Source organism: Castor canadensis, chromosome 10, assembly GCF_047511655.1.
Source record: "Castor canadensis chromosome 10, mCasCan1.hap1v2, whole genome shotgun sequence".
Taxonomy (NCBI): Eukaryota; Metazoa; Chordata; class Mammalia; order Rodentia; family Castoridae; genus Castor; species Castor canadensis.
This window is the reverse complement of record NC_133395.1, coordinates 81,637,511-81,653,986: the sequence shown is the minus strand read 5'-3', so window position 1 is coordinate 81,653,986 and position 16,476 is coordinate 81,637,511. Positions and strand designations below refer to the sequence as shown.

General features: G+C 42.7%; 1 protein-coding gene across 17 annotated transcripts in view; it reads right to left on the bottom strand.

The window, feature by feature from the left end:
• LOC109679558 (intraflagellar transport protein 88 homolog) overlaps positions 1 to 16,476 on the bottom strand; it is a 142,915-nt gene that overhangs the window by 50,716 nt on the left and 75,723 nt on the right. For 10 of the 17 annotated variants that reach the window (XM_074043685.1, XM_074043687.1, XM_074043682.1 and 7 more), the window contains one exon: positions 6,791 to 12,383. The exons of 3 other annotated variants lie outside the window; for them this stretch is intronic. The gene's annotated coding sequence lies outside the window, so the exon portion shown is untranslated. Of the gene's footprint in view, positions 1 to 2,888; positions 2,983 to 3,402; positions 3,534 to 6,790; positions 12,384 to 16,476 lie in introns of those variants that run through there. 4 more of the 17 variants (XM_074043696.1, XM_074043683.1, XM_074043684.1 and 1 more) reach the window with 1 other exon arrangement.

Here is a 16,476-nt window from a genome sequence, read left to right as displayed (position 1 = left end):
ATCACTCTAGGGGCTGGCCAGATAAGCCCCAAACGATAACCTTGTCATTGGACTGGGGACCGGGAGAGAAAGGTAAGATAAACAGGCTCCACTGTCTAGTTGGAAAATGACCTTTTGCTTTTCTGCCATTATGGCTACCCCGAGGCTCCTCAACATTGATGACAAGAAGTGGAGCATGGACAGGAGGCCAGGACCCATCAATCCATAAGAGGTGGCTCTTCACCTTCCATCTGGAGATGGGGGCACTTAGACCTCCAGTGGTTTCCTTTGCAGAGAGGGCAGGGTCCTGGTTGGGGGGTGGGGCTATCTCCCAAGCTGTCCCCCTTCTGGGCATTCTCTGCAGAAGTTCCCCTCCTGTCCACCATAGATGCAGGCCCCAGTAGGGTGGGGCCCTCTCTGAGAGCAGCAATGAGGTCATGATGTCTCTTACCTTTCTCCGTCCTGTTAGTAAGGTCCCAGTTATAGTACACAGACATGGCTAGCTATATTACTTGGTCCAGTGATTTTTCTCCATCAGCCACAGACTTTGAGTTTTCTACAAATATCTGGGGCTGACTGTTAGAAAGTTTTCTTTTAGGTGAACCTCTTCTACCTGTGACTCTGGGTCCACTGAGGTATGCTTTCTGATAGCGTCCTGAAGACGCTACAGAAAGGTAAGGGGGTTTTCTTCAGGACCTTGCTGTACTACAGTCACCTGGGAATAGTTTAGAGGTTTCACTTTGGTCTTTTTAGCCCTTCCACTATGAGACGGATTAAGTGGCATTGACACCATTTATCCTCCTCACCATTTTTTTTTTATTTAGCAATGCTAGGGGATCGAACGCAGGGCCTTGCACATGCTGGGCAGACAGTCTCCCACTGAGCTATGTCCTCAGCCCCAAATGTCTTTCTTTTTCCTTTGCCTGTACTGAGATTTGAACTCAAGACTTTATGCCTGCAAAGCAGCACTCTACTGCCTGAGCCATATAACCAGCCCCTTTCACCATTCTGATTTTTAGTGTGGATCTGTCAAGGGGACTGCCTTGTCCCTATAAGTATAGGCACTTTTATCCCCACAGGTATTAATGGCCTAGGCCAGAACCCATTGCTTTTCTAATGAGGAAAGAGTTTGGTATAATGGAAGCATAATATCCTTTTATGTCAATTTAAAGGTTTGGATCACAGAGATAAAGGCTTGGATGTAGTGATCTGGTACATCAGTATAGCTACCCAGATCTTTTTTAATCTCCCTTAGATCTGATAAGTGGAAGGGGACATAAACTTGCCCTCTTCCTACCTGTTGAAGGGGGAAGCACCCATTAGGAGGTTCTGCATATTGGGGTGGCTTAGAAGGTAGGGCAGAGGGTGGAGCAGTAGGGGTGGGGCCTTGTCATTGATAAGAGGCTTTTCTGGTCCTCCTTCCCATGTTTATCCTGTGGCTTACAAAGAATGGCCAGCATTTGAGTATCTAAATAGCAATTATGGAGACAATCTGAGTGGTCTCAGATGAAAGAAAATTTGTATAAGGGACTTCAGTTCATTTTTTCCTCCCTTTTACAGAAAAGGTCTAATTGGAGTATGGTATTGTAATTAAAGGAACTCTGTGAAGGCAACTTCTCTTGGTCACCCAAGGTATACTGAGTCCAGGCCTCAGTACAAAGCTTCCCACATTGCCTCTCAACGTTTTAATAGATAGGCCAGTGGAGACACTTGGCTCAGAAGACTGAAAGGGGCAGGTCCCTTCTAGAAAGACAACAATAACAATAAACTGGGTCAGTTTCCTTCTTGCCAGCATCCTCACAGGGAATGACCTTACTAACAAGACCAGGCGTCCCTGTCTCATGACTTCCCCCCACCACCTGTGGTCAAGACTGGGGAAAGTGAACTGGTTGGACTACACCACCTGACCGACGCAGTGAGAAGAGAAAAACAAACCAAAACGCTATGACCCTGCCTTTTAGCTAACAGCAGGCAGCCTCTTTAATAAATCCTACCTTTTTAACAAAGGACTAAATCGTCTGTAAAGTTAGAGAAGGGCATTCAGAGGGCATCCTGAAGCAATAACAGCCCATAAGGGACAGCTAGTGCTAATATTTGGAGGGAAAACTTTATGCTGAGGCCAAAAGTATAGGAAATTTTAAACGAGAAGTTTAAAGACCACAGTAACACCAATTTTGCGGTTCCCAGGAGGTTACATTAGTGCTTTTTGAGACCATAACCTTGAGATAACAATTGCCTCACAAGGGCTGGGTCCAGTGGCCTGAGGTGTGAGGTGGGGCTGGGAGCAGGGCTTGTGCAAGGTGCCACCCCATCCCCCACACACACCTGGGACAAGTGATCCTGTCTGCCTCGGCTTGATCCTGCAGCCCGTCACTTGTCCCCACTCCCTGTGTACATGTGCCTGCGCATGTTTATTTTTCCTCTCATCCCATTCTTGGGGAGTGGCGGTGGGTTGCAGCCATTGCCATGTGTGGCTGGCGGTCTAGGATGTGCTAGGTCCTCTCTATGGATTCTCTTAGCAATGGCAGGCATTCCTGCTATGCCCATGGGGGCTGGCATCCCTGTGCACCAGCGTGCCTGTTTGCTTTCTCTCCTCCGCTTGTGGGGGCGGAGTTAGGGCATGAACATGGCAGCCGCAGTTTTTTGCAAGCACCTCTGCCTCTGCCGGTGCCTAGCAGTTGATTTAAAGTTGCTTTGGACTGAGGGGGCTGACAAACCAGTGGGAATAACTGAAGTCATAAGGTATCATGCTACAAGTTTTTCATGGGAGGCAGGGTCCCAGTAAGCCCAGGGAGGGGAAGGCAGGCAGAGATAAAGGACACGTGGTGAGACAAGGGAGGGAGCAGAATAGGTGTCCTGACATCTTAGGTAAGGGAGGGGAAGGCAGAGCCAGGAGGCATGACATATACCTGAGAGATTAATGTTCACGTGTGCTCCTAGGTCGCTCCCACTGACTGATACTGGAACACTTTCAGAAACACAAAACCTCCACTCATCGGGTCACTGTCTCAGGCAGAAGGGGTATTGCGGGGGGGGGGGGGGGGGGGGGGGGGGGGGGGGGGGGGGGGGGGGAAGAGAAGCAGTCATCAGGTGCCATAACCAATCAGGACTCCCCCAATGTAGTATGAGGCATACCCCCAATAAACCCCGGGCTTGGTTCCACAAGGAGGGAGCATGAGCTCCCCCAAAGCTGGAATCTCCATGAGGCCAGAGTTGGCAAGGAGCGGCTGGCTGGACACCATGATGGGAAAGTACCACAGGAAGATAGGAAGAGACAGGCAGGGTGAGCAGCACAAGGAAGTCTGCTTTTGGCTAGTCCTCAGCAGGGGGTTTCCCCAGCAGGAGCATCCAGCAGGGTGCCGGACACTCAATGGTCACACCTTAGGCATGGCCCTGTTCGTTTGGCACTCAAGTCATACTGACCTTGGTCCAGAAGAAAGAAAGTCCCTTCATATATCACCAAAATGTTACATGCTGGTGTCAAGGGTCCTCGCCTTCACAGGCCAGAGAATGGGCTCGTGAGGCAACTGATTGATGAGCCAAAGCCGGCAATCCTACAAATGAAGTAGGATTTATCAGAGAGAAAGGAAAGACTACAGCTAGACAAGTGCAGCAGAGCCTTGAAGCAGACAGCTCACTGCTCAGGTGAAAGCTGGGGTTTTTATGGTTGTTCTAATTCTGGGTTAGGTGGGGTTTTCTCATTGGCCATGGATTGAGGGCTTTCTCAGGTTTAGTTGCACCTTTATTGGGGGAGGGGAATCAATCTTGAGAGCATTTTGCTCATCAGCCCTGTGGCAGATCTATCAGACTCTGTATCTCTCCTTTAGGATGCAGGAATGAAGGCCTCCATCTCCTCGGGATGTAGGAATGATATTGCTTTCCAGGGGGATGGGATACTCTCCTCCCTTTCTTCCTTCCTCTTTTATTTTGTGAATGGCTCTTCTAACTGGAATAAGGTAACATCTCACTGTGGTTTAATTTTTATTTCCCTGATGACTAGCGATGCTGAATGTTTTTTCAAGTACTTTTTGGCCATTCATGTCTTCCTTTGAAAGGTGTCTATCAGGTTCTTTTGCCCACTTTTTGAGGTTATTTGGGTTTTTGCTGTTGAGTCACTGCAATTCCTTGTATATTCTGGGTATTACTGTACTTCCCTGTCAGATGTATACTTTGTAAATATTTTCTCTCATGTGTAGGTTGTCTCCTTGCTCTGCTGGGTATTTCTTTTGCTCCATGGAAGCTTTTTAGTGAAATATAAAATCATCTGTCTATTTGACTTATTGTGTTGCCTTACATTTTTACATTCTTGTCTAAAAAGTCCTTGCCTAGACCAGTATGATGGTTTCCCTGTTTTCTCCTAGTAGTTTTATAGTTTCATTTTGAGTTGACTTTTGTGCATTTTTTATTTATGTATTTTAGTGGTACGTGAGTTTAAACTCAGAGCCTTGCACTTGCTAAACAGGTCCTCTATCTCCTTGAGACCAACTTTCCTATATTTACTACAGAGTTTCCTTACCCAAGTGCATTTATTAGCCTCTATTGAATAGAATTTGCCTGTAAGTAAGGGGGTTATTTCTGGGTTCTGTGCTGTGCTCCCTTGGTCTGTGTGTCTATTTTTATCCTGGTGCATGCTACATGGTTACTGTAGCTTGTAGTATGTTTTAAAGCTGGGTGTTGTGACACCTCCAGCTTTGTTCCTTGCTGGAGATTGCTTTGGCCATTCAAAGGTTTTTTTGTAGTTCCGTAAGAATTTTAGAATTGTTTTTGTATTTAGTGAATATAACACTGGAATTTTGCAGGGATTTTATTCAATGAGCAGACTGCTTTGGGTAGTGTGGAAATTTTAACAGCATGAATTCCTGTAATTCATGAACATGGTGTGTCTTACCATTCATTTATGACATCACTATCATGAACAATTTATACTTTCATTGAGACATCTTTCACATCTTCAGATAAATCTGTTCCTAGATTGTTAAATAGCTATTGTAAATGGGATTGTTTGTTAATGTCTTTTTCATATAGTTCACCATTGCGTTATAGAAATGTTACTGATTTTTGTACATTGATTTTGTATCCTATAACCTTACTGGATTTATTTATTAATTGTCACTTTCTTTGGTGAAGTCTTTAAGATTTTCTCTCTATATGATCATGTCATATGTTAACAAGGACAAGTTCAGAATGCTAAGTTCATAGTATGGAAGTCATGTAAAGTAAGCTTTTTATATCTAAGTATGTATTTACAGTGGATTCACAGACAGCAGGAAGTGACCCATTCGACACCACTTGAGCAAGTCCATCTCCTTAGAGGGGGAGGTGGCAGGAGCACCATTATTCCCACATTAATTAAGGGTCTTTTCTCATTGAGAATGTAGTGAATATTCATCTGAAAACAACTGTGTGTTTCACCACCCATTTTCTCAACAAAGGAGCTGGAAATCATATTCCAGTTCCAATAAGTGGGAGTGATATGACCATCAACACCCAAGCTAACCACACCAGAAAGGAGCCTTGAGCCAGCCATCTAGGTAATTGCAAAGGTCAAAATTGCTGTTCTCCAAAACAATGTAAAACCAAAGCTACCAGAGTGTAAGTTAATAAATTTTACTTTAATGTTTGTGAAATTCTGTCTTACTGTACCATGAGTTTCTTTTAAATTCTAAGTTCCAGAGAAATTGCCAATCTAAGAAACACTCTGCCTCTCTCGCACAGACCCACAGCTTGCAGGCTTGGGCGCACTGTCCCCCACCTGCAGGGAAGCAGGGAAAGGTAGGCTTTTGCTGCCTTCCACTTAAGTCAGAAAGATACAATGACTTTTTTTTTTTTAATTTCTAAGGCACTGTTAGGTGGGGTTCTATTGCCCTCATGTGGTAACATACAGAAACTCATATTCAATAGAGCTACATGCTGTTTTTCAGAGCACAGAAGTTTAAGAATATATCCTGTTTTACCTTGAAGTTAACTATTAAACCACATATGCTTCCTGATCAATAGCTATATACAGCAACTCAATAAATACCAAGGGAGTGGGGCCCTCTGGGTCTGAGTCCTCTCTCAGATCCCCAGCCTTCCCCCTTGCTTACAATTGCATGCTGACTAGTCTTTCTTTTCAATGCACCCTCCCTCCGTTTTCTCTCTAGGTCTGTGGCAAGTGGCACCCAAAGTGGGGCTCAAGCAATGTTGGGGCATGAAGACAGGGACCTGTAGAGATTCCTGGTAATCGTTAGTAAGGTGTGTGTACTCCACCTGATAGTGTCGCCACTATGGGTGTAAAGATCAGGTAGTATAGATATGAAAGGCTGGGTAACAATGTGGCAGAATTCATCCAGTATCACTCATTAGTTTCCCTTCTAAAGTGTCTAAAAGCAATCTGGAGCCTCTGTAAGTTCTGATCAAATCAAAGAGCTTATTGACTGTGTTCTCAAATATTGCCCATGGTTTCCAGAGGAGGGGATGTTGGATATTGAAGTTTGGGACTGTAGTCATAAAATATTACAAAAGGAGGACAGACGGTGCACTCATATTCCAGTACAGATATTTTCTATGTGGTCAGTGGTAAAAAACTGTCCTTGAGCCTTTTAAGGAAAATGAAAGTAAAAAGTGTCCTATGCCTAGCGCTCTGCCACCTCATCCTCCACAGGGATGGAAAGAAACCAACCCCTTTAAAAAGGAACCTGATGTGTGTGTGTGTGTGTGTGTGTGTGTGTGTGTATACATTTATTTATTTATTTATTTAGTGAAAGAACCTAAACCAGAAGAGTTGACTCCTGTCCAAAAGGCTTGGAATAAATACAAAGACACATCTGACTTTATGGATCCAGATGATTTAATGTTACTTCCAATTATAAAACAAGCCAACAAACAAGGAGAAAATCAAAGGGTACATCTGCACTCTGATTTAAAAACTGTTTGAGAGAGTGTGAGGGAGACCTTAAGTAACCCGTGCTTACTTCCTTGACACTGGCATCAGATAGGCAAAGTGGCTATGCCAGGAGGTCTCTATTTGCAATGAAAGCAGCCTTTGGAGATTTTACTCAAGAAACTGGCAGACCTAATGCTCAGCACAACATGGCTGTCACCTTTGAAATGCCAACAGGAGCTGGAGCCTCCTCCACCGTGCAGGCTTTATTAACTTTTAACCCTCAGGCTTGTGAGCAGCTCTCCCTATGTGCACACAGTGCCTGGCAAACTTTACCAGAACCTGGAGGCCTAATAAGTCTTTTTAAAAATGCTTCCAAGGACCTTCTGAGGCTATTCCTTATTTTTTAGATCGCTTGACTAAGGACGTATGCTGGTTGTACAGGTTGCTCATCCCCAAGCCTCTGATGTACTCATTAAACAATTGGCATATGAGAATGCTAATGCAGACTGTAAAAAGGCATTAGCACCAATAAAAGAGAAAGGGTCTTTATCAGAATGTATTCAGGTCTGTCAGCAAGGAGTTTTTATAGCTGCCTTAGAGCAGGTTTTGCATCCTACTCCTGATATATGTTTCACATATGGAAAAAAGGGGACATATGCACAAAGACTGTGTAGGCTAAACCAATATCAGGCATCCCAATCATCTGGTAATAACAACAATAATAAACCTGCTCCTGGATTGTGCCCTAGATGTAAAAAGGGAAATCACTGGGCCAATAAATGTCAATCTCGGTATCACAAAGACAGAACCTTGTTGACAGACTTCAAACCAAGGAAACATGAGATGGAGCATCCCCCTCCTCCCTCCCCCTGGCCCCTTCTTCCCAACCCATCAACAGCTGTGGGGCATATCCAGTGAGCAAGGGATAGCCACATCTCTCACTGCAGCCACCTCAGGGAGCGCAAGACTAGACTTGCCTTGTTCCCATGGGGTATCTCTCACCCCAAGTATGGGAGTGCAAAAGGTTCTCACTGGAGTTTATGGACCCATCCCCACAGGAACAGTGGGACTTATAGGATGTAAAAGTGGTCTTACAAGTAAAGGAGTGCAAGGATTTCCAGGAGTAGTCCATGAAGTTTATTCCGGTGAGATACAAATTCTTATGTCAGTAGATGGTGCTACGGCCTTTGAGAAAGGACAATCTATAGCTCAACTACTCTGGTTGCTGCATCAACCTTTAAATCAAACAGCAACAATGTATAGGGGGATTTGGGAGTATGGGTTCCAAACATGCCTTCTGCACACAGTCAGTGAATGCAGACAAACCATGCTAACTATTGAAATTAATGAAAAAGCATTCATGGGACTGCTTGGTACTGGTGGGGATATACAGTTTTGGCCAGAGGACTTTGGTCTGCAAAGTGGCCTTTAAAGCAACCAGTCTAAACTAGTGGAGCTAGGAATGCCAGGATGGGTCAGCCAAAGTGATGAATTTTTACTATGGTCAGACGGTGAAGCAAAAAAGGAGTGTTTCAGCCTTATGTTGCAGATACACCATTTAATATATGGGGAGGGCATATCATGAAGGAAATTAATGTAAAGATAAGTATGGACAATGGCTCCTTAGGAAAATGAATTATATAACGGATGAGTTACCAAAAGGACTAGGATTAGGAAAAAACTTACAGAGCAATCCTTTGGCAATCACAGTTAAAAGAAAAATTACTGGAAAAGGGATTTCTTATGATTCAAATTGAGCATACTGGCCACTGTTAACCTCCACTCCACCTGCAAAGCCTTGGCCATAAAATGGCCAACTAAAGAACCTGTGTGTGTGGAACAGCAGCCTATAACTGGGAAGAAATTACAACATTTACAAGAAGTGGTGCAACAACAATTGGATGCAGGACATACTGAACCTACCACCAGTCCACAGAATACTCCCATCTTACCGTCCCAAAGAAGTCAGGAAAATGGAGGCTGCTACAAGATTTAAGAGCTATCAACAAAGTTATGCAGCCCATGGGGCCCTTGCAACCAGGATTACCCACTCCAAGTGCCATCCATATGCATTGGTCTCTTGCTATGGATTTGAAAGACTGTTTTTTCACTATACCATTATGTGAAGAGGATAAGGAAAAAACTGCCACTAGTGTACCAACTCTTGATCATAAGGAGCCAGTGAAGTGCTATCAATGGTTACATCTCACACAGGGGGTGAGGAATAGCCCCACTGTATGTCAAAGTTATGTTGATACTGCCATACCACCTACCCCATTATTGCTCCCTGAAGCAAATATTATCCATTATATGGATGATATATTACCAGCAGCAGAACATCATGAAAATCTCACCAAAATTTATATGCACCTGCAAAACCAATTAATTAATGCTGATTTACAAATTGCCCTGTAGAAAATACTAACTGTTCCTCTGTTCCAATATCTAGATTATATTATGGATGAAAAAAGGATTAAACCTCAAAAAGTTCAAATTAGGCCAAAGAATCTGAATACTTTAAATGACAATTCCAGCCCCTAAGCAATCTCAAAAAGATTTTTGGGGGGCTCTTGTCTCTCAGGGGATATTTGAGGTAAAGTAAAATTAGGGAAAGTTCTGGACTCACAGAAAAATATTACAACTCAGATTAATCATGCCCTGTCAGGGATCTACTTCACCTGGCCGGGAACTGCCCACGTCCCTCCCCACTCATTGATTACTGCAGGGGAATCACTGGGTTCCTCCCTGCCCATAGGTTAGCACAGGTTTTAAAAGCACCTGGGGAAGAGAAGCATGCTCTCTCAGCCTTCAGAGGCCACCTGGGACCACCATGCTCCCTCTTGTATTTCCCTTCCCTACCTTTTAATAAACTGCATTTACACCCACATGTCTTGCCATGGATTCTTCCCCACTGGACACAAATAATTTGGAAGTCTTCTGATCACAGACTGCACCGGCATCATTAACACATAGACTGGTCAGAATTTTCTAAAACAAGCTATGAAGGGCCTCATTCACACCTCATTCAAATCCTTGGAAAATAGCCACCAAAGCATTATAATACATCTAATGATATGAACTTGATGTACACAACAATGGGGTTCAGAGATCCACACATAAACCACCATTCTGAACCTACAACATAGGCAGACACTTCCTTCACTTGACCTGCTCCTATTTCATTAGAATCCCACCAGGGTCCAGCCAGCCACTATATATGGCTTGATCTTTCAAAACATGGTTTCTAACAGTATCTGTACATGGACTCATACTGCTATCATTTTACTTTATTTATATTACTGTGAGATTTTAATTGTCCTGCTTGGGCAGCTACAAATTCTTAATCTCAGTGACACAAGAATTCCACCTTCTTTTCATCAATTTCTGAACTGAATTTTTAAAAATGAATGCAAGAGTTCATAGATTGTTATCTTTGTCATTTCCACAGCATCTGATCCTTTCACAGTATTTTATTCCATTTTGAGCTTATTTATTTAGTTCTGTGTGTTGGCTGCAAAACTGCAGCAAGAAGGTGAAAGTCTCAACGAAACCACTAACATTTGTTTAGAAACTATTACACAGGGAAAAACATTACGCATTTTAAAGAACACTTTCTCTGTTTTTATAGGGGAGAGACAGACCCTAGGGACGGGACTTGAGTTTCCTGGGCAAGTGCTCTACCACTGAGGCATGTTCCCAGGCCCTCACTTTCTCTATGGATGATCATACTAATTCAGAGAAATATGCACAGTGTTTCTTATTTTAACAAAGAAAAAATTGTTCTTTGAGAGACTAGGTAACTCTCAAAATTTACTAGCTGTTTTCCTGCATTACTGCCAATTCAGTTTCTGCTGTGACACCTGAGGTCATCTAGACTAAGCAAAAATACTAGCTGTTCAAGTCTTTAACCATCCTTGCTTTTCATCTACCTAGGGAATTATTTTTCTTAAAGATCATTGTTGTTGCTGCCTCCAGAAACAATAAAATAAATGGCACTAGAGTCGATGAAAACAACTATAAAAAGGAAACAGCAAAGCCAGGCATATAGGCGAACTTGTGATCTCAGGATGCATGAGGCTGATGCAGAAGAACCTGAGTTTGAGACCAACCAGGACTACCTAAGAAGTTCCAGTTCAGCCGGGCTTACACACCAGAATTTTTTCAAAAAACAAAACATAACAAAATAACAACAAAGCAGACAAAATACATCAGGTAACATTATTCATACTTTGAGAAATAATCAGTACATGAATATAATTCTAGAGAAAAGAATAACACATCAGGCAAGCTCCAAGATCACTCCCTAGTCCCCAATTTCTTTCTAAGGACTTCTTGCTGCTGAGCAGAAAAGAGAAGCCAAACCTAGAAGTTGTCATGAAGAGTTGATGGAGCAGAGATCAAATCGCTGAGCTCTCGAGGAGTTGGAATTCTCTAGGCAGGGTATCAAAGAAGACAGAGCAGCTCAGGGTAAAGGAAAGGCAGAATCTGCAGGTAATGCATTGTAAGTCCTTAGTAGAGGTTTCACTGCAAGCACACATTAGATTCCATTAGGTCTAGTCACTTCATGTTGTAAGAGATGCTTAAACTGTTTTGTTGAAAACCTCCAAGGGCACACAAATTAACTAAAAACAAGGAGAAAAGCATGGCATCTCTCCTTCATTTGAATCTGTCTTTGCACTAGCCCATTCTGTATGCAGGCACTTTGCAGTCACTTTGCATTCCAGGAGTGACAGAACTGATAACATCTTTATGACAAGTGAAGAAAAGTAGCCCTAACAGCAGAGCCTTCTCAGGGTGGACCATCTCCTGGTGATGATGACTTCAGGCAACAACTCCTCTCAAACACCTCCTGGATCAAGGATTGAGATTACCACCAACCAGACCACACTTGTGACTGGGACTGCCTAACTATGCATACTTTGTGTAATTCTTTGACTATTTAAAGTGAAAACTCATGTCTGTACCCCAAAGATGGCTAACGATGGACTGCGTGATTTCTCTGCACTTTCCCACAGCATGGCCTGAGATGTGTAATAAATCTTTTTCTGTCTTCACCATGCCTGCTAATTTGGTGTATAGGGTCAAATGGCCAGGCCTGACACATGGAATTCCAGGAGTCTAGGTCATAGGTCCAAAACTCCAGTTTCAATGTAAGAGCAAGACATTAAATGATAAGACCGAAGGCTGTGCAGTGTCAACAGATCAGGACTTCCAGCCCACACAGAGGGAAGATATCTCACTGAAGGTCAGCACATCTCCACGGAGACTCCAGGAAAGCCGCACCAAAGAAGGACCACACTCTAGAGCAAAAGATGTACAGTAGGACAAATTTGAAAACTAAAATAGACTTATCTAACAAAGAATCAAGTCAATGTAGGGACAGCACATGGTTGCCTTTCAGCAATGTTCCTTAAGGCATAAGACAGCACAAATAGAAGAAAGAACTCCCAAGTCTGTTTTAAATTTTTGTCCTCTCTGTCTCAAATTGTGGTGTGGGCGTGCTGCTCCCAAATGGTAGATAGTCCAAGGATGATGTTTGCTGTAAGAAAAAAGAATGAATGAATGAATGACATGAAGCCTGACAAACTTTAAAGCATCCACCAATTCCCAACACTTTGAGGCAGGACAGGTAGCTGAGGACACACACAGGGACATTGTATTATTTTAATAAATATTAAAAAAGCCAGACTCAGACATTGAAATGAGTAAGTTTTTCAGGGATGGTTCAACTGCAATTCAGAAAACATAATACAGCACATTACCTGAATTAAAGGCAAAAATCACACAATCACCTCAAGACGTCCATGTTCATGGATCAACAGAATTAATATTGGGTAAATGGCTATATTATGGAACATGATCCATAGATTTAATGTAATTCAATATCCCTTCATAATAAGAGCCCTGAAGCAACTAGAAATAAAAGGGACATTCTCACATAACAAAAGCTACGTATGACAAACCTATAGCCAACATCATACTGAATGGGGAAATAGTGAAAGCATTTCATCTAAAATCAGGAATGAAACAAGAGTGTCAACTCTCTCCACCCTTGTGCTGTGTAGTAATTGAATTCTTAGCCAGAGAAACACAAGAGAAAGAAAGAAAAGGGATGCAAAGAAGAGAAAAAAAGAATCAAATTATCCCTATTTGCAGACGATATGATCCTATACTTACAAGACCTCAAAGATTGCATCAGAATACTTTAGACCTGATGAACACTATCTACTTCCTATATTACAAAGAATTCCTGTCATAAGTCATTGACTGGAGTCTGCTTGGAGAGACAGGATGCTCTCGGCAGGAGATGGCAGATCAGGAAGCACTGAGTGTGGGAAGGTCAGTGCTGGGGACATACTGCACTATGAGTCCATGCCGTGGGTCTGAGCCACCTGTAGCAGAAACCACTCAGTGAGCACCAGGTACATCCGACAGGTTGAGACAACTGTCCCTGACCATCAGAGCAGCAGTGAGTACAATGCACATGAACACACGTGCTAGTGCTTTATTCTTTCTTTGTAATTCACAGTCTAGTCAGGAGAAGGGACACAATGGAGAAACCATATCACATCACATGAGTCCTGTGGTGAAGATGTTTCACTATTTCTTAGAGCAATCCAGGCAAATACAAATTTTCACCTCTTTCTTCCTTTGTAAATGTAGCAACAGATTCGCTGAACTCAAAGCATCACTGAAGTTGGGTGGTCACTGTGGGATGGAGTTGGAGTTCAAAGCTACATGCTGTTCTAGACTGAAGACCAAATCCACCCCTGCCCCACATTGCATCCTTCAGGAGACTCAGCAACAGAATTAACTTGCCCTTGGGAAAAAGTACTTAACAAGATTTTCTCTTTTTTTTGCACAGCCTCTCTATTTCCTTCCCTCTGAGGTCTTGTCTTTTTCAAACTGCCATTAATTCTGAATCAGTGAGGACAGGCAGTGACACTCCTGAGGGGTCAAGGACGCTCACACGACAGGGAGAGTGGTCAGGTTCCCTCGGATGCAGCCCTGGCCTTGGGCAGTGGCAGAGTGACAATGACATGGATATTCTATTCTGAATCTCTCTGAGTTGGAATGCCTTGACCTACACGAGTGAGGGATGATGGCAGTGAGATCTAAACTCCACTAATGAAGACACATTTGAAAAGGAGAGTCAAGGTAAGAAATGAAAACATATTCACCAATATTTACACGTAAAAGGAAAAGTAAGTAATGGTAGGGAGTTAATCTGACTAAAGCATGGTGTATACTTGCCTGAACTGCCAAGACGAAACCCCCTTGGACACCCACAGACACTTTGAAAATTGAAGGACACAGGGTAAAACAGGTCTTTTCTAGGGGTGAATACAGTCGAAGGGAGGAGGGCATAAAGAAAGGGTAAATGAGGGAGAAAATGGTGGATGTATTTTGTATTCATATATGAAAACAGAATAATGAAACCTGTTGGGATTGTTCTAAGAAAAGGGAAGGAGGATGAGGAAGAGCAAGTGACTGCAATGACTTCAAACTATACTATTTTACCCAGGGAGTAAAATCACATGTATACAACATGAATTATCACTCTGTACCACAGAAAAAGAGCATCCAACCAGCGAGATGTTGCCATGTTCACTAAGAACATGGAAAGAAGATACACATTGACCACAGGGTCATATATTTGTAGCACATGAAGAAATGCCTGTCATTGAATCAGAATGGTTCACTTGGCTTTTCTGAATGCCTGTGAAATAGCTTTCCAATGTAATAGATTCCTCTTTTCCTGTAATGATGTCATCATCAAACAATATACCAAATTATCAAGAAATATTCCAGAGTCATCTTATTTTATGCAAATCAATCATGCAATTAGAAATAGTGATTTTTAAAAACTAACATTTAAATGTATGCACAAAAGTTGACAGAAATAAGTCATACAAAAATGTAATACCTAAAGCAAAGATGCCATCTGCAGATGACATCCCTTTCCATACAGTCAGAGATGCTTCTGTTCCTTGTCAATATTATCAAGTGACTGGTGCTTTTTTACACACATCAAAACTTCGTGAGAGTGATTTAAAGACTACAGAGCTTTTAAGATAACATTCACAACAGCTACAAGCTAAGATAATTTTATATACTGTAATATCAGCCAAGTGTTCACTCAGTGACTGTGGCAGTGTGAGAGTGGAAAGACAGACTCCCAGAGCGATGACTCTTAGTGAGATAAAGCAATGGAAGAACTACCAAGTGTTTGCCACTTAATGCTGGAGACACTGCTCTGAAAAGAGAACAAGCAGCACTGAAGAAGCATTCCTTAGGCCAGGCACCCACTGTGGCTCACACCTGCGATGATCCTACTACTCAGGAGACAGAGATCAGGAGGATCATGGTTCAAAGCCAGCCTGGGCAAATAGTTCCCATCTCAAAAAGAAACCCTTCACAAAAAAAGAGCTGGTAGAATGGCTCAACAGGAAGAGGACCTGCCTAGCATACATGAGACCCTTAATTCAAACCCCAGTGCTGCCAAAAACAGCAAAGTCCTCCTTTATGTGGCAAAAATCACTACTTCACACAAGGTTAATGAAAAAATACCCAGAGCGTGGCTTCAAAATAAGCACCACAGCAAGGCCCCGTAAAAGCATTAAACCTAACTCACGTTTATTTCAGGGTGGAAATTTCTCTTACTTACACAGGAGTTGAATCATATAAGGTTTTGAATCGGAATTCCTTTTCTCAAAACAGGCCTGTGGTATTTTATTGCAGGCGAGTGTACCAAAGAGGAAAAAACTATCTTTTCTCTCATAGGAAAGTTCTCTTTCAGAAACCAGTGGATTTCTGCCCTTGGTTTATACACTTTCACAGGATAGCTGATCAACTCTTAGAAGTGAAAAAGTGAGGCTGTGTAGGAAATGACACCTCTAGGGTGAGTCACCTGAGTGACTAAAGTCCCAGCCTTCCCTTTGAGATGGCAGTCTATGCCCAAACACACCACTGCTGTTCCTTAACAAAAGTGACAACTTCGCTACTTAACACTTCAAATCCAGGCTGTCCATTAGACTATCTATTCACAGACAAGGAAAAAATGGTTTAAAGTGACCTTTACACATCACAAGAGACAAACTGAAACCAGCCATATGTTCAATTGATGTTTCCACGCTGGTTCCTAAGTCTTTCCCTCCCTCTCTATTTAGATTTCCTGTCACTAGGAAGGACCTGTGTTTGCCCAGGTGACCCAGTACTTACAGTCCTTTAGGAACTTGCTACAGGTTATTATCAAATGCCACTATTGTCACAGAAAAATTGTCCCTTTTGTCCTAGTGAGTTAGGTCCCACTTTTACCAAAACAAAACTTCAGTTTTTAATATTGTAAGTAAGAGTTAATGGCCTTATAAAAAAATTGAGAGATTGTTGTAAAGGACACATTGCAAGAGTCTCAGTAGGATTCTTGGTTCTGTTTTGAGCTAACCTTATTGCTGGACTCACGCTAAGTTCGAGTTCCTGTGACAGGACCACCTACTTGCTTTCTACCTACAGCAAACAAGCCTGTCTTTATCCTGCTCAGTCCACATGGCAGAGGAGATGCTGACACAAAATGGGCGTGCGTGTCTCTGTCACTGTGCAACAAATTGCCACAAACCAAGCAGCAGAACAAA